Below are 24731 nucleotides of genomic sequence, written 5' to 3'. Positions count from 1 at the left end.
CCTCAACAAAATACTAGCAAACAGAATCCAAGAATACATTAAAAGGATCATACACCATGATCAAGTGGGATTTATCCCAGGGATGCAAGGATTCTTCAATATATGAAAATCAATCAATGTGATGCACCTTTTTAACAAACTGAAGAATAAAAACCATATGATCATCTCAATCGATGCAGAAAAATCTTTTGACAAAATTCAACACCCATTTTTGATAAAAACTCTACAGAAAGTGGGCATACCTGGTACCTACCCCAGCATAATAAAGGCCATATACGACAAACCCACAGCAAACATCATTCTCCATGGTGAAAAACTGAAGGCATTCCCCCTAAGATCAGGAATAAGACAAGGATGTCCACTCTCGCCACTATTATTCAACATAGTTTTGGAAGTCCTAGCCATGGCAATCAGAGAAGAAAAAGAAATAAAAGGAATACAAGTTGGAAAAGAAGAAGTAAAACTGTCACTGTTTGCTGATGACATGATACTGTACATAGAGAATCCTAAAAATGCCAGCAGAAAACTACTAGAGCTAATCAATGAATTTGGTAAAGTTGCAGGATAGAAAATTAATGCAGAGAAATCTTTTGCATTCCTATACACTAATGATGAAAAATCTGAAAGAGAAATTAAGGAAACACTCCCATTTACCACTGCAACAAAAAGAATAAAATACCTAGGAATAAACCTACCTAGGGAGAGAAAAGTCCTGTATGCAGAAAAGTATAAGACACTGATTAAAGGAAGTAAAGATGATTCCAGCAGATGGAGAGATATACCATGTTCTTCGATTGGAAGAATCAATATTGTGAAAATGACTATAGTACCCAAAGCAATCTACAGATTCAGTGCAATCCCTATCAAATTACCAATGGCATTTTTTACAGAACTAGAACAAAAAATCTTAAAATTTGTATGGAGACACAAAAGACTCCGAATAGCCAAAGCAGTCTTGAGGGAAAAAAACGGAGCTGGAGGAATCAGACTCCCTGACTTCAGACTATACTATGAAGCTACAGTAATCAAGACAATATTATACTGGCACAAAAACAGAAACATAGATCCATGGAACAAGATAGAAACCCAGAGATAAACCCACACACCTATGGTCAACTAATCTATGACAAAGGAGGCAAGGATTTACAATGGAGAAAAGATAGTCTCTTCAATAAGTGGTGCTGGGAAAACTGGACAGCTACATGCAAAAGAATGAACTTAGAACACTCCCTAACACGATACACAAAAATAAACTCAAAATGGATTAGAAATCTCAATGTCAGACTGGACACTATAGAACTCTTAGAGGAAAGCATAGGAAGAACACTTTTTGACATAAATCACAGCAAGATCTTTTTTGATCCACTTCCTTGAGTAATGGAAATAAAAACAAAAATAAACAAATGGGACCTAATGGAACTTCAAAGCTTTTGCACAGCAAAGGAAACCATAAACAAGATGAAAAGACAACCCTCAGAATGGGAGAAAATATTTGCAAATGAATCAACGGACAAAGGATTAGTCTCCAAAATATATAAACAGCTCACGCAGCTCAATATTACAAAAACAAACATCCAATCCAAAAATGGGCAGAAGACCTAAATAGACATTTCTCCAAAGAAGACATACAGATGGCCAACAAGCCCATGAAAAGCTGCTCAACATCACTAATTATTAGAGAAATGCAAATCAAAACTACAATGAGGTATCACCTCTCACCTGTTAGAATGGGCATCATCGGAAAATCTACAAACAACAAATGCTAGAGAGAGTGTGGAGAAAAGGGAGCCCTCTTGCACTGTTGGTGGGAATGTAAATTGATGCAGCCACTATGGAGAACAGTATGGAGGTTCCTTAAAAAACTAAAAATAGAACTACTATATGACCCAGCAATCCCAGTAGTGGGCATATACCCAGAGAAAACCATAATTCAAAAATAGTCATATACCCCAATGTTCACTGCAGCACTATTTACAATAGCCAGGTCATGGAAGCAACCTAAATGCCCATCGACAGTTAAATAGATAAAGAAGATGTGGTACATATATACAATGGAATATTACTCAGCCACCAAAAGGAATGAAATTGGGTCATTTGTTGAGACGTGGATGGATCTAGAGACTGTCATACAGAGTGAAGTAAGTCAGAAGGAGAAAAACAAATATCGTATATTAGTGCATATATGTGGAACCTAGAAAAATGGTACAAATGAAGTAGTTTGCAGGGCAGAAATTGAGACACAGATGTAGAAAACAAATGTATGGACACCAAGGGGGGAAAACCTCAGGGGGGTGGGGATGGTGGTGTGCTGAATTGGGCGATTGGGATTAACATGTATACACTGATGTGTATAAAATTTTTGACTAATAATAACCTGTTGTATAAAAAAATAAAATAAAATTCAAAAGAAAAAAGAAGTAAGTTAATTGTGTTTACATTTACATAATCAATTTGTATTGATGAGCTGTCTCAGTTTTATAGTTGATGTTGCCTTTGAAGGTCTTTGGCTTTTACATTTATGTGTTAGTTTTATATCTCACATTTCCTAGCAGAGGTTGGGACCCTCTCTATGATTTCAAATAATACATGGTTTTTAGAAAGATACAGTGCCATTGTAAGCTAATAAAATGTTTATAATGACATTGCAGTTAGAATAAAAAAAAATCTGAGTTTAGGTGATATTGAGATGGCAGGAGATATCTAAGTCTAAAAGAGTCCAAACAAAAAATAGATTGCTTAGTCAAATAAGTTTGCCCTACTTAAATACCATCAAGAAATCAGCCATGGAGGAGGGGCTGATAAGCAGAGAAAAATCACATATTCTTGTGTTACTTAGATCCCAGAGCACTGCCAAAGTTGAATCCAAAAGTGAAACAAAAAACCTTAAACTGAAAGTTAACCTTCTCCCAGCTCAAATATGGGCAAGATAAAAAAGGCAGTAGTGATACAGAAAAATTGAGGAAGGACTAATTAATATAACTAAAACTGTGCTATAGCACAAGTCCAGTTTGGCTCTACACAATGCCAGTGCCCTCACCTTAACTGTCAAACAGGGCAGTGGCTTACATTCTCTGGAACAATTTTATATTGTTGTTTTATACACAATATTCAGAATATAGTAAAACTTTATGGTATGTGATGAAGCAGGAAAGTATGTCTCATTACCAAGAGAAAAAAGTCAATATAAACAGAATTAGAAATTTCCCAGATACTAGAATTAGCAGCTCCAGGACTTAACTATGAAAAATATGTTAAGAAACTTATGGAAAAGATGAATAAAATATTAAAGAGATGAACTATTTGGGGAGAGAAGTGGGAATTTGAAAATAAAAAAATCAAATTTCTACAATTGAAATGCATAATATTTGAAAACGAAATTTCATTGTATGGGCATTAAAATAAGTGGGATAGTATAAAAGGTAATTTTAAAGATATATCAATGGAAAATTTCCAAATGAAGGACACAATGGGAAAAAAGATAGAAAAAAATAGAGCATATGCAACTTCTGGGTATTATCAGGCTGTCTAATACATGTGTATTTGGAGTTCTAAAAGGAGAAAAATGAAAGTATGAGGAAGAAAACATGTTTTATGGCTGAAATGTTTAAAAATTTAACAAAAAATATCAATCCACAGATTGCAAAGCTTAACAAATGCCAAGTAACAGGCCCTGAGTAGAATAAAGAAAGCCATATCTAGGCATATCATAGTCAATTTGCTGAAAGCCCAAAAGAAAGAGACAATCTTAAAGCAGAGGGGAGAAAAACACATTAAGTACAAAGGAATAACTAAGAATGATAGCTGACTTCTCATCAGAAACACTGCAGGCCAAAAGATGGTGGGATGACTCATTCATGCAAATATTGGTGAAGATATGGAGCAAATAGAACCCTCATACATTGACGGGGTGGGTGTAAAATGATACACCAACTATGGAAGACCTTCGAGTTTTTTTTGTTTAGTTCAACTTCTATTTATCTATGACCTAGACATTATACTACTAGTTATCTACCTGGAGAAATGAAAATATTTGTCCACAAAACATCTTGTCTGACAATGTCTAGTGCCAAAACTGGAAGCAATGATCAATAGGGGAATGTATAAATAAACCCTGATGTAATCACATAACATACAGAGCAGAAACAGAGAAACTGAGACATCTAAGTAACTCCCACTTAGGCCAGCTGAACCCCAAATGACCTTCAGCTACATGCACATGATAAATGAGTTGTTTTAAACTACTGAGTTTTGCGCTGATGTTATGCAACATTATTGTAGCAATAGGTAACCAATAAACTCAATAACAAAATGTTACACTAGCTTCATCTACTTGTGCCTATCCTCCTGTTAAGATCCATAATTCACTTCGTTGTGACTTTGCAAACATTGAAGTTGTAGGTGTTCTTCCAATAATGAACATTTGTTTCACTGACATCTAAGTTATGCCCTGCTGTTCTGTTTCTGTGTCTTCCTGCACACAAGCTAACTTGTTTCAGTGCCAAATCCTAGTGTTATCTTTTTGAAGACATTTTAACTAGCAATGCGATGCAACTTGTACAGAGCCAACAATGCACACAAGAGAAGAGGGGTTGGCGGCGAACAGCTACGATCAAGTTTGTGCCTGTGCAGGCACTGACAACCATGTCACAACTGTTTCTTGGCTGGTGGCCATTGTAAAGTATCATCAATTATAGGAAACAGTCCAATTTCAAGATGTTAAAATGTAAAATAAACGTGCTTTTAGAATCAGTGGAAAATGGTACATCTCCAGTCACCACATTCACAGCCTGAGTTGCTGTTGCTGGAGTTTGGTTTCTCTTTCTGGAAGAGGTTCATTCTTTTCAAAATGCCTGATTTTAAGAAAGGTATTAGAGATAACCTATGTGTCACTTCCATTCCTCTATCTGTTGAATATCTTTTAGCCCCTAATGTATACTGTTTCTCTCAGGTTTGGGATGGCCTCTAACTTTGGACGATTTTGCTCTCTAGTTGTAATTGAGGGATTTGGAATCAGTTTCTGGTGCACATTGCCACTCACCGATGCAGGCAAGAAGAGCTCTTACTCTAGGCTCCAGGAGCAAACACTGCTCTGGTCTTCTGGCCAAGGTCTTCTCTATGGGGCAAGGAGTTGATTGTGCTAAAGCGATGTGTCCACCTAAAGCCCAGGCCCCTTCCCCAATTATACCATGCTTCAAGTACTGGGAGGGTGGCCCATGTAGCTGATGTCTATAACTCTTGGCCTGAGGAGGGTGCAAGGGGTGTCTGTTTACAAAGGTGTATGTAGATGGAGCTTGATGATGTGGCTGACAAAATGCATGCGCCTTAGGCCTCTTGCAGTACAGGTCAGAGACATCTGGTGGGAAAGAAGAGGGTGGGCGAGAGGCAAGGGACACAGCCTACTTTCTCTCCCCCACCAGGTTCTAGCGTGGAACTGCATGCTAATTCTAAATTCAAGCCTGGCCTTCCAGTTCATTGTAAATGTGTAGGTTTCAAACCAAAGATATAATAAAAATAGAATTAAAAATTAAAATTAAAAAAACTTTTAAGTTTGTTAGCTTGATTTGTATCATTGAAATATTTATGCAGATGGCATATGGGCCTCTAGTTGTAGCCTTCACCCAAATCCCACAAATATTAGGTGCAGGTACACAGATTTGGAACACTAGAGGACCCCATAAATAGTGGAATCGAAAATTTACTCACACTAAACTCAATGTACAAAAAATTAGCTTTTAATTTTTTTTTTTATACCTGATCATCTGTTTTCCCCTAACCCATATTCGCTTAGGTGGCAAAAGATGGAAGCTTTAGAATTGCCATGTGAAGGGGGGTGACTTAGTGTCTTTAAGCAGTATTGACAAATATAGGTTTGATCACTCTCCTCCCATTCCCTTTTCAGTAATAATAATACTTGTAATAATTATAATAATAATAACTGACATTTTTGAGGACTGTGTGTCAAGTGTTGTGTGAGGATTTTCATGTGTATAAACTCATTAAATCCTCAAACAAAGTGAGATGGGTATTATTATTATTATTACATCTTAAGGAGTGAAACTAATGTACAGAGAAGTTAATTAACTTGTTCAGATTTACACAGCTAGAAGGTAGAGAAACCAGAAATAAAAAACAAGGTAGACTGGCTTCAGAATGCATAGTCTTACTTTATTGTGGTGCTGTTCTGCATCTCTTAGGTGAAATCTGTAGGTACTGTTTCTTGGGACATCATTTTAGCATCCTTTATGAAACCCTCTCAGCCTACAGGAACTTTTCCCACCCCTAGCCAGTCCCACACAAGAAAGAGAAATGAGATGGACACTCTCAATTCATCCATCCAGCTATTTCCTTGCAGATGCTGCCATACCATCCCCATGCCATGCTGAATAAAAAGGATGAGGTGTTTTCCTAAAGGCCTGTATCCTTCCTGTCTACGCCAGGGAAGCTTGCCCTGATGCTCCTAGCTCTTTCTGTACCCTTCCTGGATGTTTATGTCAGGTCACATCCCCAGAGAAGAAACAAGAACACATGTATAGGACCTGTCTTCATATCAATGCTTCGCTTTCTCTTTTCCAGCTTTTCCAGGGTTCAGTGGTATAATGTCTACTTTCTTCATTTTTCTATCAGTAAGAGACATCCTCTTTCTTTCTCGTTCTTGATATGATATTCACCATCTCGTCTCTTTAAATATATATATAGTGGTAGAATACATATAGCATAAAATTTACCATCTCAATCATTTTTAAGTGTACAGCTCTGGAGTGTTAAGTATATTCACACTGATTTTCAACAAATCTCAGGAATTTTTTCATCTTACATAACTAAAACTCTGTATACATTAAACAGCAACTCCCTATTTCTTCCTCCCCTCAGGCACTGGCAAAACACTATTCTACTTTGTTTCTATGAGTCCAATTACTTTTTGTCTTTTTTTTTTTTTTTTTTTTTGTGTGTGTGGTACGCGGACCTCTCACTGTTGTGGCCTCTCCCATTGCGGAGCACAGGCTCCAGACGCGCAGGCTCAGCAGCCATGATTCACGGGCCCAGCCGCTCCGCAGCACATGGGATCTTCCCGGACCAGGGCACGAACCCGTGTCCCCTGCATCGGCAGGCGGACTCTTAACCACTGCACCACCAGGGAAGCCCCCAATTACTTTTTAATCTCATATAAGTGGAATTATACAGTATTTGTCTTTTGTGCCTGGCTTATTCACTTAGCATAATGTCCTCAAGGTTCGTCCATGTAGCATATAACAGAATTCCCTTCCTTTTTAATGCTGAATACTATTCCATTAAATGTATAAACCATAGTTTGTTTATTCATTCATCCATCAATGGACACTTGGGTTACTTCCACCTTTTGACAAGTGTGAATAATGCTGGTATAAAAAACAGTGTTCCCTCTTCTCTTTGAGTACCATAATATTTAAATGATGATAAAGGAACATGATATGTGGGGGGGAGAATAAAATCCACAATCTATTTAGCTGAATACTTTCAAAATATTATTCTTGTTACACCTTGTGTCCCATCTCCTTAGTGCTTTGATCTCAGAACTCTTAAGAGCTTTGATCTCAGAGACACAGAAATAAGTTGTCAAAAAGACCCACTCAGTTTTCAAGGATATTAGTACATACGTGAGAAAGAATGGTATCTGTCAATTCTTCCCACAGAGGAATATAATTTTAACATTAAAAACGCAAGTCAATAGAAGAACCAATTACATTTGATGCTGGAGACATTGTTTTAAACTTCTTCTTACAGCAGGAAATAATTGGGAATTCAACCCTGAACAATCCCATCTCTTGAAAATATTGTTAGAGGAAAACTGTTGCCAAATCTAATCAAACCTATTTTCCTTGCCATTGATATGGCAGCTACAAAGTGAATGGAAACCACAGAAACACCTACATGTATGCACTGTAAGAGTTCCACTGGGCCCCTATTTCAATTTCCACGTCTCTGCTTGGGTTGAAGCAATCATGGCCATTGACATGTTGAATATGTGCTTTTCTTATTGAGAAGGAAAAAAAAAATGCTGCTGTATCAGCTTCACAGTAAAAATAAAGTGGCCAAACTCCTTTGAACAGAGCAACAATAACAAGAAGCGTATCCTTCTGTAGCATAAAGCTATCTATATTTTTAATTATAATTCACCCTTTTCCAATAAAAGTTTAACACAGCTGAGAAAATTTTAAGAAGTTTTTGTTTTTTATTTTATTTTTAACAAGTCAGTTTCATACTTTCCATAAATTTCTGAATGTTTGCAATGGAAAGATACTTAGATCCATCCTTGTTTTATGTTATAAAGTATCTAAGGTATTAAGCTGAGATCCTTTCAGCTCCTAAATCACAGTTTTATAATTTGTTAAGTTCTAATCAAAGCATATTAAACTTCTGGTAAGCTGAATATCAGCTTCAAAAGAAAGAAATCATTACATTTTTTAACATAAGTTTCAAAGCATTACAGATTAGGCTAAGTGTGTGTGTTTGTTTCATCATCCCCTACAGTAGTTTCCCATCACTCTCAGTAAACTAAGTCCAAATCTGGAACCACGGCTCTCATAATTCTACCTGATCTGGCCCAAATTTACCTAATTTTATTTTCCTTCATATCCATCTGGGATCTACTCTCCTACAGCCCCACAGATGCTTCCTTTTGTTTGAACAGACTAAACTGACTTCTCTCACACCAGGATAGGCTGTTATTCTGTAGTAATGAATTAACTCCAAAAATCTCAAATTCTTAAAACCTGAAGGCTTTGTCTTCTTGGTTCCATCATTTTTATTAAGAGAGCCAAGGGTGAGAGAGGACTCAGCATTTTTTTTCTTTGTTTGGTTTTTATTTGGTTTATTTGTTTTAGATTAAGGGATTTCTTAAGGTTAGACATTATATTTCTTTATATCCACCTTTTGATCTGGTCTTGCCTTAGGTACCAATAAAACAGCTGTTTATAATGAGAGTTCTCTAAAATTTAACAGATTAGAAGTTTTTCCAGTTTTAAAGGATCCATCATCTGGCCATTGATGACTGACATCTTTATTTTAATTCTTACTTTATATTGGAGTATAGTTGATTAACAATGTTGTATTAGTTTCAGGTATACAGCAGAGTGATTCAGTTATACATATACATGTATCCTATTTCAAATTCTTTTCCGATTTAGGTTATTACAGAGTATTGAGCAGAGTTCCCTGTGCTATACAGTAGGTCCTTGTTAGTTATCTATTTTTTAAATTTTTATTGGAGTGTAGTTGATTTACAATGTTGTGTTAGTTTGGTTATCTATTTTAAATATAGTTGTGTGTACATGTCAATCCCAAACTCCCAATTTATCCCTCACCCCACCTTTCCCTTTTGATGACCATAAGTTTGTTTTCTGAATGTGTGAGTCTTTCTGTTTTGTGAATAAGTGAATTTGTATCATTTTTTTTAGATTCCACATATAAGTGATATCATATGATATTTGTCTTTACTTACTTACTTCACTTATTATGATAATCTCCAGGTTTCTGACTTACTTCACTTATTATGATAATCTCCATGTGCATTCATGTTGCTGCAAATGGCATTATTTCACTTTTTTTTTTTCTTTTTTTGGTGGTACGCGGGCCTCCCACTGTTGTGGCCTCTCCTGTTGTGGAGCACAGGCTCCGGACGCGCAGGCTCAGTGGCCATGGCTCACGGGCCTAGCCGCTCCACGGCATGTGGGCTCTTCCCAGACCGGGACACGAACCCGTGTCCCCTGCATCGGCAGGCGGACTCTCAACCACTGCGCCACCAGGGAAGCCCCATTATTTCACTTTTTAATGGCTGAGTAATGTTCCATTGTATATATGTACCACATCTTCTTTATCCATTCATCAATCAATGGACATTCAGGTTGCTCCCATGTCTTGGCTATTGTAAACAGTTCTGCAATGAGCATTGGGGTTCATGTATTCTTTTGAACCATGATTTTCTCTGGATATATGCTCAGGAGTGGGATTGCTGGATCATATGGTAGCTCTATTTTTAGTTTCTTAGGAACCTCCATACTGTTCTCCATAGTGGCTGTAACCAATTTACATTCCCACCAACAGTGTAGGAGGGTTCCCTCTTCTCCACACCCTCTCCATCATTTGTTGCTTCTAGATTTTTTGATGATGGCCATTCTGACTGGTGTGTGGTGATACCTCATTGTAGTTTTGATTTGCATTTCTCTAATAATTAGCAATGTTGAGCATCTTTTCATGTGCCTCTTAGCCATCTTTATGTCCTCTTTGGAGAAATGTCTAGTTAGGTCTGGTGCCCATTATTTGATTGGATTGTTTGTTTTTTTGCTATTGAGTCACGTGATGTTTGTAAATTTGGGAGATTGATCCCTTGTCAGTAGCATCATTTGCAAATATTTTCTCCCATTCTGTTGGTTGTCTTTTCATTTTGTTTATGGTTTCCTTTGCTGTACAAAAGCTTTTGAGTTTAATTAGGTCCCATTTATTTATTTTTGTTTTTATTTCCATTACTCTAGGAGACCAACTGAAAAAAAATATTGCTGCAATTGATGTCATAGAGTGTTTTGCCTATATTTTCCTCTAAGAGTTTCATAGTATCCAGTCTTTTTTTTTTACATGCAGCTGTTCAGTTTTCCCAGCACCCTTTATTGACGAGACTGTCTTTTCTCCATTATATAGTCTTGCCTCCTTTGTCATTGATTAATTGACCATAAGGGCAAGGGTATATTTCTGGGCTTTCTACCCTCTTCCATTGATCTATATTTCTGTTTTTGTGTCAGTACCATATTGTTTCGATGACTGTAGCTTTGTAGTATAGTTGGAAGTCAGGGAGTCTGATTCCTCCAGCTCCGTTTTTCTTTCTCAAGATTGCTTTGGTTATTTGAGGTCTTTTGTGTCTCTATACAAATTTTAAGGTATTTGGTTCTAGTTCTGTGAAAAAAGCCATGGTAATTTGATAGGGATTATATTGAATCTGTAGATTGCCTTGGGTAGTATAGTCATTTTGACAATATTGATTCTTCCAGTCCAAGAACTTGGTATATCGTTCCATCTGTTTCTAACTTAAATTTCTTTCATCAGTATCTTATAGTTTTCTGAGTACAGGGCTTTTGCCTCCTTAGGTAGGTTTATTCCTAGGTATTTTATTCTTTTTGATATGGTGGTGAATGGGATTGTTTCTTTAATTTCTCTTTCTGATTTTTTGTTGTTAATGTATAGAAATGCAACAGATTTCTGTGTATTTATTTGTAGCCTGCAACTTTACTGAATTCATTGATGAACTCTAGGAGTTTTCCAGTAGCATCTTTAGGATTTTCTATGTATACTCTCATGTCATCTGCAAACAGTGACAGTTTTACTTCTTCTTTTCCAATTTGGATTCCTTTTATTTCTTTTTCTTCTCTGATTGCCATGGCTAAAACTTCCAAAACTATGTTAAATAAAAGTGGTGAGAGTGGACATCCTTGTCTTATTCCTGATCTTAGAGGAAATGCTCTCAGCTTTTCCCCATTGAGTATGATGTTAGCTGTACGTTTGTCATATATGGCCTTTATTATGTTGAGGTAGGTTCCCTCTATGCCTACTTTGTGGAAGTTTTTATCATAAATGGGTGTTGAATTTGTCAAAAGCTTTTCTGTATCTATTGAGAGTATCATATGGTTTTTATTCTTCAGTCTGTTGATGTGCTCTATAACACTGATTGATTTGTAGATATTGAAAAATCCTTGCATCCCTGGGATAAATCCCACTTGATCTTGGTGTATGATCCTTTTAATGTGTTGTTGGATTCTGTTTGCTAGTATTTTGTTGAGGATTTTTGCATCTATGTTCATCAGTGATATTGGCCTGTAATTTTCTCTTTCTGTGGTATATTTTTCTGGTTTTGGCATCAGGTTGATAGTGGCCTCATAGAATGAGTTTGAGAATGTTCCTTCCTCTGCAATTTTTTGGAATAGTTTGAGAAGGATAGGTGATAACTCTTCCCTAAATGTTTGATAGAATTTGCCTGTGAAGCCATCTGGTCTTGGACTTTTGTTTGTTGGGAGTTTTAAAATCACAGTTTCAACTTCAGTACTTGTGATTGGTCTGTTCATATTTTTTATTTCCTCCTGGTTCAGTCTTGGAAGTGTACGTTTCTAAGAATTTGTCCATTTCTTCTAGGATATCCATTTTATTAGCATATAGTTGCTTATAGTAGTCTCTCATGATCCTTTGTATTTCTGAAGTTTCAGTTTTAACTTCTCCTTTTTCCTTTCTAATTTTATAGATGTGAGCCCTCTCCCTCTTTTTCTTGATGAGTCTTGCTAAAGGTTTATCAATTTTATTTATCTTTTCAAAGAACCAACTTTTAGGTTCATAGATCTTTTCTATTTTTTTTCTTTTTCTCTATGTCATTTATTTCTGCTCTGATTTTTATGATTTTGTTTCTTCTACTAACTTTGGGGTTTGTTTGTTCTTCTTTCTCTAGTTGCTTTAGGTATAAGGTTAGGTTGTTTGAGATTTTTCTTGTTTCCTGAGGTAAGATTGTATTGTTAGAAACTTCCCTCTTAGAAATGCTTTTGCCGCATCCCATAGATTTTGGATCATCTTGCTTTTGTTTTCATTTGTCCCTAGGTATTTTTTTTATTTCCTCTTCAGTGATCCATTGGCTGTTTAGTGGCATATTGTTTAGCCTCCACGTGTTTGTGGTTTTTTTTTTACAGTTTTTTTCTTGTGGTTGATTTCTAATCTCATATCATTATGCTTGGAGAAGATGCTTGATATGATTTCAGTTTTCTTAAATTTACTGAGGCTCTCTTTGCAGCCCAGTATGTGATCTATCCTGGAGAATGTTCCATGTGCACTTGAGAAAAAAAGTGTATTCTGCTGCTTTCAGACAAAATGACTTGTAACTAACAGTTAAGTCCATCTTGTCTAATGTGTCATTTAAGGCCTGTATTTCCTTATTGATTTTCTGTCTGGATGATCTGTCTGTTGATGAAAGTGGGGTGTTAAAGTCCCCCACTATTATTGTGGTACTGCCTTCTCCTTTTATGGCTGTTAGTATTTGCCTTATATATTGAGGTGCTCCTATGTTGGGTGCATATATATTTACAAATGTTATATCTTCTTCTTGGATTGACCCCTTGATCATTATGTAGTGTCCATCTTTGTCTCTCCTAACAGTCTTTATTTTAAAGTCTATTTTCCCTGATATGAGTATTGCTACTCCAGCTTTGTTTTGATTTCCATTTTCATGGAATACCTTTTTTCATTCCCTCACTTTCAGTCTATATGTGTCCCTAGAGCTGAAGGGGGTCTCTTGTAGGCAGCACATATATGGGTCTTATTTTTGTATCCATTCAGCCAGTCTGTGTCCTTTGGTTGGAGCATTTAATCTGTTGACATTTAATTTAATTATTGATATGTATGTTCTTTTTGCCATTTTGTTAATTGTTTGGGATTTGTTTTTGTAGGTCTTTTTTCTTCCCTTCCTCTTTTATTCTACTCCCCTATAAGTTGATGACTAACTTCAGTGTTGTGTTTGGATTCCCTTTTCTTTTTGTGTGTGTATCTATTGTAGCTTTTCAGTTTGTGGTTACCATGAGGTTTTGACATAGCAGTCTATATATAAACAAGATTGTTTTAAGTCCCTGGTCTTTTAATTTCAAGTGAATTTCCAATATCCTGCATTTGTGCTCTCCTCTTCTCACAATTGCTGGTTTTGATATCATATTTGTGTTTGGATGATTTCCTATCTTTATGTTTGCCTTTACTGCTGAGCTTTTCCATTCATAAGTTTCTTGTTTCTAGTTGTGGCCTTTTCTTTTCTTCCTAGAGAAATTCCTTTAGCATTTATTGCACAGCTGGTCTGGTGGTGCTGAATTCTCTTAGCTTTTGCTTGTTTGTAAAGCTTTTGATTTCTCCATTGAATCTCAATGAGAGCCTTGCTGGGTAGAGTATTCTTGGTTGTAGGTTCTTCTCTTTCATCACCTTAAATATATGGTGCCACTACCTTATGCTGCAGAGTTTCTGATGAGAAGTCAGCAGATAACTTTATGGGAGTTCCCTTGTAGGTTATTTGTTGCTTTTCCCATGTTGCTTTTAATGTTTTTTCTTTATCTTTAGTTTTTGTCAGCTTGATTATTATGTGTCTCAATATGTTCCTCCTTGGGTTATCCTGCTGGGACTCTCTGTCCTTCCTGGAGTTGGGTGACTGTTTCCTTCCCCATGTTAGGGAAGTTTTCAGCTATTATCTCTTCAAGTATTTTCTCAGATGCTTACTCTTTCTCTTTTCCTTCTGAAATCCCTATAATGCAAATGCTGGTGCACTGAATGTTGCCCCAGAGGTCTCTTAGACTGTCCTAATTTCTTTTCATTCTTTTTTCTTTATTCCATTCTGCAGCAGTGATTTCCACCATTCTGTCTTCCAGCTTACTTATCCATTCTTCTGCCTCAGTTATTCTGCTATTGGTTCTTTCTAGTATACTTTTCATTTCAATTATTGTATTGTTCATTTCTGCTTGTTTCTTCTTTAGTTATTCAAGGTCTTTGTTAAACATTTCTTGTATCTTCCGATCTGTGCTTCCATTCTTTTTCCGAGATCTTGGATCATCTTAAGTATCAATACTCTGAATTCTTTTTTCAGTAGATTGCCTATCTCCACTTCACTTAGTTGTTCTTCTGGGGTTTTATTTTATTCCTTTGTCTGGGACATATTCCCCTGCTGTCTCATTTTGTCTAACTTTCTGTGATTGCAGTTTTCCATTCCCCAGGCTGCAGGGCTGTAGTTCTCCTTGCTTCTGCTGTCTCTGTCCCCTGGTAGATGAGCAGCTTGTGCAGGCTTCCTGGTGGGAGGGACTGGCACCTGCCCACTGGTGGGTGGAGCTGGGTCTTGTCCCTCTGCTGGGCAGTGCCATGTCAGGGGATATGTTTATCAGGCAGCTGTTCAGGAAGACTTCTAGCATCCTGTTTGCTGATGCGTGGGGCTGTGTTCTCACTCTGTTTTGCCTGTGGCATCCCTACACTGGAGCCTACAGGCTGTTGTGTGGGACCAGGTCTTGGTGAGAAAATGGCGGCCTCCAAGAGGGCTCACGCCAATGAGTACTCACCAGAATTGCCACTGCTGGTGTCCTTGTCATTGCAGTGAGCCTCAGCAGCTCCCCGCCTCCACAGGAGACCCTCCAATACTAGGTGGTAAGTCTGGTCCAGTCTCTTATGAGGTCACCCTTTTTTTTCCCTGGTTCCTGATGTGCATGAGACACTGTGTGCACCCTCCAAGAGTGGAGTTTCTGTTTCACCCAGTCCTCTGGAATTTCTATGAATAAACACCACTGGGCTTCTAAGCCAGATTCTCTGAAGGCTCCTCCTCCCATTGCCAGGCCCCCAGGCTGGGGAGCCTGATGTGGGGCTCAGAACTTTCACTCCTGTGGGAGAACTTCTGTGATATAATTGTTTTCCAGTTTGTGGGTTGCCCACTTGGCATGTATGAGATTTGATTTCATTGCAATTGCACCCCACCTACCATCTCATTGTAGCTTCTTTGTCTTTGGATGTAGGGTATCTTTTTCGGTAGGTTCCAACATTTTTATGTCAGTGGTTGTTCAGCAGTTAATTGTGGTTTTGGTGTTTCCATAAGAAGGAGAGTACTCAATATCTTGAACATTGTTAACTATTGTTCTGAAGGGGAATAAAAAAAGCACTGTAGATTTTCAAGCCAATTACCACATGCTTCAGCCCAGAAATGACACACATCATTTTCTTTCAAGTCCGTTGGCCAGAATTTGCCATATGACCCACCACAACACAACTGTGCCACAAAAGTACTGTGATGCTATGTGCCTAGAATGGGGAAGAAGCAGAAATATTTAGCAAAAAGCATGAATGACTACCCCAGGAATTTTGCATTTGCTATTAAAATTGCCTGGAATGCTCTTCCCCCCAGAAATTCAGATGCCTCACTCTCTCTTCATTTCAATTTTGCTGAAATCCCTTGAAGGATCATCCCTAAGGTCCCTTCCTAAAACAGTGCTTCCCTCCTCACTCTTTCTCCTTTGTTTTTATCCCTCACTTATCTCTGTCTGAAACTATATCATATTTTGATACTGGTTTTATGCACACAGACACACATATTATTTTTAATATGTAGAATGCTATATTTTCTGTCATGTTCATTGATTCTTTTATATAACCCCAGTGCCTAAAAGAGTATCTGGAACTCAGAAGGAAGTCAATAAATGTTAGTTGAATGAATGAATAAATGAAGGCATATATCTGATTGATAAGTAGCTGTTTAGACTGTCTATCTCTCCATCTATATCTATGTGTTGAAATGTCTGTTTCATATCTGTGTTGCAAGGATGTTAATTTAAAGAGAAAAGTTAGTTTCTGAAGTGTCATAAATTGGATCTTCTTCAATAAGCTTCCTCTACTGTTTTTCTTGGGGCAGGGCAAAGATGAAGTTCAGTCTAACTTAGTTTAAAAATTATCCAAAACTAGGAAATCAAGGGAGCATTTAAATATTAACTGGTTTCTTTTGGATAACTGCTTTGCATTATAGCTCCCCCCCCACCCCTGATTCTCTTTTCCAAGATGGTGTTTGAATATGTGGAGGAGAGAGGTATGACCTATGTAAGGCTGTAGAGGGAAGACGGGGTCCTAAATCTTCCCAGTGTCCTCTGGATCCTCTGTGGCTTCTACTGTAGAATGGATGAACTGGTGTGCTTTCTGTACTAATGTTCCCTGATGTTGATTTAATCCTCTCTAGCAATTTGGGCTTAGTGTGCTAACTCCAGATATCTGGCTTCCCATCTCCACCCCATGATTGCATGTGTCACTGGAAATGGCTGCATACAACACTTCTCCCTTCAACGTACTGACTTACCAGTTCCCCAGCAGTGCAGGAGTTAATGCTACTAACCTGATGTGTGCAGGCTCTTTATCTATCTGGATGTTTATAACCACCTCCATCCCTTGATATAGGGGTGAGTATATCAAGCACCCTTAAATCTATCCCTTATAACTCTCTTACTCTCCACACAATCTCTGCTTGGAATAGGGTTGGAACTTCTCTTCCTCAAGACCGTCCTTTCCTCTCCTCCAGGGCCATAAGTCTCATGAGCTAGTGATCATGTTGGAGCATGTATACTTTGGAAGGAATTCTACTATATGTGTCCTCTAGCCATTACTTTTTATTAGGATTCTTTTGATTGGAAGCCACATGAAAATTTAGAGCTAGAGATGAATAGGATTCAATATATCTGTATAACATCAAAAATATGCCATTACTTATAATCCCTATAAAAATTCATTTTCTAAAGGCTTCAGTATGCTCACAAGAATAATTTATATGTAAGGAAAAAATATAACAGACTCGGTTAATGAACCTGAAGTCAGGTAACTTGTGGATCGCATTGTTTTCTAATAGATGACCAAGATGATTCTTCTTTCTTACAGCATTTTCCCCACCCCTGCCCTGATTCCAGTATTATAAATACTGGCTTTTATGTCAGTTACAATGAAGCTAAACTACATTTTATTTTGTATATGTTATGTATGACGTACAAGCCTTTTGAATTTATAATAGCTGTGTAAAGCAGTGAGCAGATGGTAAGCTCCATGAGAGCAGGGTCACCATTACAACCACAGCACAACAAAATGGACAAGTTTCTCTAAAAATGAGAGTTTAATTTTTATTTTTATTTTACCCTAACCCTATATATTTTTATATAAATATCTTAAGCACTCTTTAATATCATTCATTCATCCATTCATTCAATTATTTCAGAAACACATGTTGAGAGCTTGCTATGGGCTAGATACTCTTTTAAGTTCTGAGCAATACATAATTGAGTAATACAAAATTTTTGCTCTTAAGAATTTAGTCTCGTTCTGTTCATCATCCATGTGACTGTTACCATTTTCAATCTTAATTAAACATGCTAATATAATTGCATATTTACTGTCATACAGTGCTCAGGAAGGCATGCCTGGGAGTCAGATAAGGCAGGTTCAAAAAGCCTACTTACTAGCTGTTCAATTTTAAGCATTGGCCTCTTTAAGCCTTAGATCCTCATTTATAAGAAGATAATAGTACATACACCCAGAGTTTCAAAAAGGTAATAATTAAATGAGAAGCATTAACACAGTATTTAGCCCAGAGTAGGGCATAAGGGTTCAATACACATTGGCTTTTATCATCATCATCACTGTCACCATCACCATCACCAAGTCGACATTTCTGCTTACTCTTTTCTTCTTTAAAATTGTTGCCATGTTATTCATTTATCCAGAGTAAGCTTAAGGAGACAAGTAAAGCAGGAAATACCTGTTTCAATTCCCAAAGTGTGTTTTGCCATCCCTGGAGGAACAGACAAGTCTGCATCTACAACCTTGGCATTAATACTTCATTTCACCTTTCAGTGGCATGTTTTGTTTGTTTTTGTTGTTTAAACAATAAAAATTTATTTTTCACAGTTCTGAAGGCTGAGAAATCCAAGATCAAAGTGCCAGCAGATTGGGTGTCTGGGGAGAGCCCTCTTCCTGGTTTGCAGACAGCCATCTTTAAGTTACGGCTTCACATGGTGGCAAGGGGGTAGTGGTGGTGGCAGGAATATCTTATTTAGGGATGTAAAAATAATTTATAGCTAGAAATTTTAAAATATTGTGGAACCAGTTTTTTCAACATCATTGGGTAAAAAGTGAGTTCTGGAGATGCCTCTAAGGCAAAATATGCCCAGATTATAATAAAGAACTAAGTTAACAACAGAATTTAAAATTTTTCACCTAAAAAAAGAAAATTACTGAAAAATGAAAAACTTGCTAAGTTAACATCTGAATTTAGACACTAAAATGTCTGTCTTGTCTAGAAAGGTATTACTAGGCAGTAGCTACACAAAGGTAGCAATTAATGTGACAGCAGTTGAGCGTTAAGACCAAATTAGGGGGAATTATTTACTCTCATTACTATAATTAGAAATGTACCCAGAAGCTACAATAAAGGGGATTATGGATAAATACACACTACATTTTTTCTTTTTCAGAACTTAAAATTTAATTGTATATTGTGAAATACTGACAGTTTAGTGAAAAGCTGATACTAGCTTGACAATGGAATTATGATTTTTGTTTGTTGGTTTAAACTTTTGCAATTCAGGAAGCAATGTCAAAAACAATAACATCAGACAAAGGGCCACTTGAGAGAGGCAAAGAATAAAAATATGAATTTAAAAAGAAAAGGAGAAACTTCAAATATTAGACAGGCAACAATGATTATATTCACAATTATAAAAGTAATGATTAGTACTAGATGATCTATTAAAGTAGAAACTCAGCAGGTAAGAATGGGTTGTTGTTTTTTTTTAACATCTTTATTGGAGTATAATTGCTTTACAATGGTGTGTAACTTTCTGCTTTATAAGAAAGTGAATCAGCTATACATATAAATATATCCCCATATCTCTTCCCTCTTGTGTCTCCCTCCCTCCCACGCTCCCTACCCCACCCTTCTAGGTCACAAAGCATCGAGCTGATCTCCCTGTGCTGTGAGGCTGCTTCCCACTAGCTATCAATTTTATATTTGGTAGTGTATATATGTCCATGCCACTCTCTCAATTTGTCCCAGCTTACCCTTCGCCCGCCCCATGTCCTCAAGTCCATTCTCTAGTACGTCTGCGTCTCTATTCCTATCCTGCCCCTAGGTTCCTCAGAACCTTTTTTTTTTTTTTTAGATACCTTATATATGTGTTAGCATACAGTTTTTGTTTTTCTCTTTCTGACTTACTTCACTCAGTATGATAGACTCTAGGTCCACCTCACTACAAATAACTCAATTTCGTTTCTTTTTATGGCTGAGTAATATTCCATTGTATATATGTGCCACATCTTCTTTATCCATTCATCTGTCGATGGACACATAGGTTGCTTCCATGTCCTGGCTATTGTAAATAGAGCTTCAGTGAACATTTTGGTACACGACTCTTTTTGAGTTATGGTTCTCTGAGGGTATTTGCCCAGTAGTGGGATTGTTGGGTCATATGGTAGTTCTATTTTTAGTTTTTTAAGGAACCTCCATACTGTTCTCCATAGTGGCTGTATCAATTTACATTCCCACCAACAGTGCAAGAGGGTTCCCTTTTCTCCACACCCTCTCCAGCATTTACTGTTTCTAGATTTTTTGATGATGGCTATTCTAACTGGTGTGAGGTGATACCTCATTGTAGTTTTGATTTGCATTTCTCTAATGATTAATGATGTTGAGCATTCTTTCATGTGTTTGTTGGCAATCTGTATATCTTCTTTGGAGAAATGTCTGTTTAGATCTTCTGCCCATTTTTGGATTGGGTTGTTTGTTTTTTTAATATTGAGCTGCATATGCTGCTTGTAAATTTGGAGATTAATCTGTTGTCAGTTGCTTCATTTGCAAATATTTTCTCCCATTCTGAGGGTTGTCTTTTCATCTTGTTTATGGTTTCCTTTTCTATGCAAAAGCTTTTAAGATTCATTAGGTCTCATTTGTTTATTTTTGTTTTTATTTCCATTTCTTTAGGAGGTGGATCAAAAAGGATCTTGCTGTGATTTATGTCATAGAGTGTTCTGCCTATGTTTTCCTCTAAGAGTTTTATAGTGTCTGGCCTTACATTTAGGTCTTTAATCCATTTTGTTTTTGTGTATGGTGTTAGGAAGTGTTCTAATTTCATTCTTTTACATGTAGCTGTCCAGTCTTCCCAGCACCACTTATTGAAGAGGCTGTCTTTTCTCCATTGTATATTCTTGACTCCTTTATCAAAAATAAGGTGACCATATGTGCGTGGGTTTATCTGGGCTTTCTATCATATTCCATTGATCTATATTTCTATTTTTGTGCCAGTACCATACTGTCTTGATCACTGTAGCTTTGTAGTATAGTCTGAAGTCAGGGAGCCTGATTCCTCCAGCTCCATTTCTCTTTCTCAAGATTGCTTTGGCTATTTAGGGTCTTTTGTGTTTCTGTACAAATTGTGAAATTTTTTGTTCTAGTTCTGTGAAAAATGCCAGTGGTAGTTTCATAGGGATTGCATTGAATCTGTAGATTGCTTTGGGTAGTATAGTCATTTTCACAATGTTGATTCTTCCAATCAAGAACATGGTATATCTCTCCATCTGTGTCAGCTTTGATTTCTTTCATCAGTATCTGATAGTTTTCTGCATACAGGTCTTTTGTCTCCTTAGATAGGTTTATTCCTAGGTATTTTATTCTTTAGGTTTCAGTGGTAAATGGGAGTGTTTCCTTAATTTCTCTTTCAGATTTTTAATCATTAGTATATAGGAATGCAAGAGATTTCTGTGAATTAATTTTGTATCCTGCTACTTTACCAAATTCATTGATTAGCTCTAGTAGTTTTCTGGGGGCATCTTTAGGATTCTCAATATATAGTATCATGTCATCTGCAAACAGTGACAGGTTTATATCTTCTTTTCCCGTTTGGATTCCGTTTCTTTCTTTTTCTTCTCTGATTGCTGTGGCTAAAACATCCAAAACAATGTTCAATAATAGTGGTAAGTGTGGGCAACCTTGTCTTGTTCCTGATCTTAGTGGAAATGGTTTCAGTTTTTCACCATTGAGGACGATGTTGGCTGTGGGTTTGTCATATATGGCCTTTATTATGTTGAGGTAAGTTCCCTCTATGCCTACTTTTTGGAGGGTTTTTATCATAAATCGGTGTTGAATTTTGTTGAAAGCTTTTTCTGCATCTATTGAGATGATCATATGGTTTTTATTCTTCAATTTGTTAATATGGTGTATCACATTGATTGATTTACGTATGTTGAAGAATCCTTGCATTCCTGGGATAAAACCCAATTGATCATGGTGTATGATCCTTTTAATGTGCTGTTGGATTCTGTTTCCTAGTATTTTGTTGAGAATTTTTGCATCTATGTTCATCAGTGATATTGGCCTGTAGTTTTCTTTCTTTGTGACATCTTTGTCTGGTTTTGGTATCAGAGTGATGGTAGCCTCGTAGAATAAGTTTGGGAGTGTTCCTCTCTCTGCTATATTTTGGAAGGGTTTGAGAATAATAGGGTTAGCTGTTCTCTAAATGTTTGATAGAATTCGCCTGTGAAGCCGTCTGGTCCTAGGCTTTTGTTTGTTGGAAGATTTTTAATCACAGTTTCAATTTCAGTGTTTGTGATTGGTCTGTTTATATTTTCTATTTCTATCTGGTTCAGTCTCAGGAGGTTGTGCTTTTCTAAGAATTTGTCCATTTTTTCCAGGTTGTCCATTTTCTTGGCATATAGTTGCTTGTAATAATCTCTCATGATCCTTTGTATTTTTGCAATGTCAGTTGTTACTTCTCCTTTTTCATTTCTAATTGTATTGATTTGAGTGATCTCCCTTTTTTTTTGATGAGTCTGGCTAATGGATTATCAATTTTGTTTATCTTCTCAAAGAACCAGCTTTTAGTTTTATTGATCTTTGCTATTGTTTCCTTCATTTCTTTTTCATTTATTTCTGATCTGATCTTTATGATTTCTTTCCTTCTGCTAACATTGGGGGGGGTTTTGTTCTTCTTTCTCTAATTGCTTTAGGTGTAAGGTTAGGTTTTTTATTTGAGATGCTTCTTGTTTCTTGAGGTAGGATTGTATTTATATACACTTCCTTCTTAGAACTGCTTTTGCTTCATCCCATAAGTTTTGGACCATCGTGTTTTCATTGTCATTTATTTCTAGGTATTTTTTGATTTCCTCTTTGATATCCTCAGTGATCTCTTGGTTATTAAGTCGTGTATTGTTTAGCCTCCATGTGTTTGTACATTTTACACATTTTTTTCTGTAATTGATATCTAGTCTCATAATGTGGTCAGAAAAGATACTTGATATGATTACAATTTTCTTAAATTTACCAAGGCTTGATTTGTGACCCAAGATATGACCTATCCTGGAGAATGTTCCATGAGCACTTGAGAAGAAAGTGTATTCTGTTGTTTTTGTTTTGTTTTTTGTTTTTGCGATATGCGGGCCTCTCACTGTTGTGGCCTCTCCCGTTGCGGAGCACAGGCTCCAGACACGCAGGCTCAGCGGCCACGGCTCACGGGCCCAGCCGCTCCGCAGTATGTGGGATCTTCCCGGACCGGGGCACGAACCCGTGTCCCCTGCATCGGCAGGTGGACTCTCAACCACTGCACCACCAAGGAAGCCCTGTTCTGTTGTTCTTGGATGGAATGTCCTATAAATATCAATTAAGTCCATGTTGTTTAATGTGTCATTTAAAGCTTGTGTTTCCTTATTTATTTTCATTTTGGATGATCTGTCCATTGGTGAAAGTGGGGTGTTAAAGTCCCCTACTATTATTGTGTTATTGTCAATGTCCCCTTTTATGGCCATTACCATTTTCCTTATGTGTTGAGGTGCTCCTATGTTGGGTTCATAAATATTTATAATTGTTATATCTTCCTCTTGAATTGATCCCTTGATCATTTTGTAGTGTCCTTCTTTGTCTCTTGTAATAGTCTTTGTTTTAAAGTCTATTTTGCCTAATATGAGAATTGCTACTCCAGCTTTCTTTTCATTTCCATTTGCATGGAATATCTTTTTCCATCCCCTCACTTTCAGTCTGTATGTGTCCCTAGGTCTAAGGTGGGTCTCTTGTAGACAGCATATATATGGGTCTTGTTTTTGTATCCATTTAGCCAGTCTATGTCTTTTGGCTGGAGCATTTAATCCATTTACATTTAAGGTAATTATCAATATGTATATTCCTATTACCATTTCCTTAATTGTTTTGGGTTTCTTATTGTAGGTCTTTTCCTTCTCTTGTGTTTCCTGCCTAGAGAAGTTCCTTTAGCATTTGTTGTAAAGCTCGTTTGTTGGTGCTGAATTCTCTTAGCTTTTGTTTGTCTGTAAAGCTTTTGATTTCTCCATGAAATCTGAATGAGATCCTTGCTTGGTAGAGTAATCTTGGTTGTAGGTTTTTCCCTTTCATTACTTTAAATATGTCCTGCCATTCCTTCTGGCTTGCAGAGTTTCTGCTGAAAGATCAGCTGTTAACCTTATGTGGATTCCCTTGTCTGTTATTTGTTGTTATTACCTTGCTGCTTTTAATAATTTTTCTTTGTATTTAATTTTTGATAGTTTGATTAATATGTGTCTTTGTGTGTTTCTCCTTATAATTATCCTGTATGGGCCTCTCTGCACTTCCTGGACTTGATTAACTATTTCCTTTCCCATATTAGGGAAGTTCTCAACTATAATCTCTTCAAATATTTTCTCAGTCCCTTTCTTTTCCTCTCTTCTTCTGGGACCCCTATAATTCGAATGTTAGTGCATTTAATGTTGTCCCAGAGGACTCTTAGACTGTCCTCAATTCTTTTCATTCTTTCTTCTTTATTCTGCTCTGTGGTAGTTATTTCCACATTTTATCTTCCAGGTCACTTATCCGTTTTTCTGCTTCAGTTATTCTGCTATTGATTCCTTCTAGAGAACTTTTAATTTCACTTATTGTGTTGCTCATCATTGTTTGTTTGCTCTTTAGTTCTTCTAGGTCCTTGTTAAATGTTTCTTGTATTTTCTCCATGCTATTTCCAAGATTTTGAATCATGTTTACTATCATTACTCTGAATTCTTTTTCAGGTAGACTGCCTATTTCCTCTTCATTTGTTTGGTCTGGTGGGTTTTTAACTTGCCCCTTCATCTGCTGTGTGTTTCTCTGCCTTCTCATTTTGCTTACCATACTGTGTTTGGGGTCTCCTTTTTGCCGGCTGCATGTTCATAGTTCCCATTGT

Source organism: Mesoplodon mirus, assembly GCF_964341445.2.
Source record: "Mesoplodon mirus genome assembly, chromosome: 5".
NCBI lineage: Eukaryota > Metazoa > Chordata > Mammalia > Artiodactyla > Ziphiidae > Mesoplodon > Mesoplodon mirus.
The sequence above is the reverse complement of the archived record's forward strand: the minus strand, read 5'-3'. Positions refer to the sequence as shown.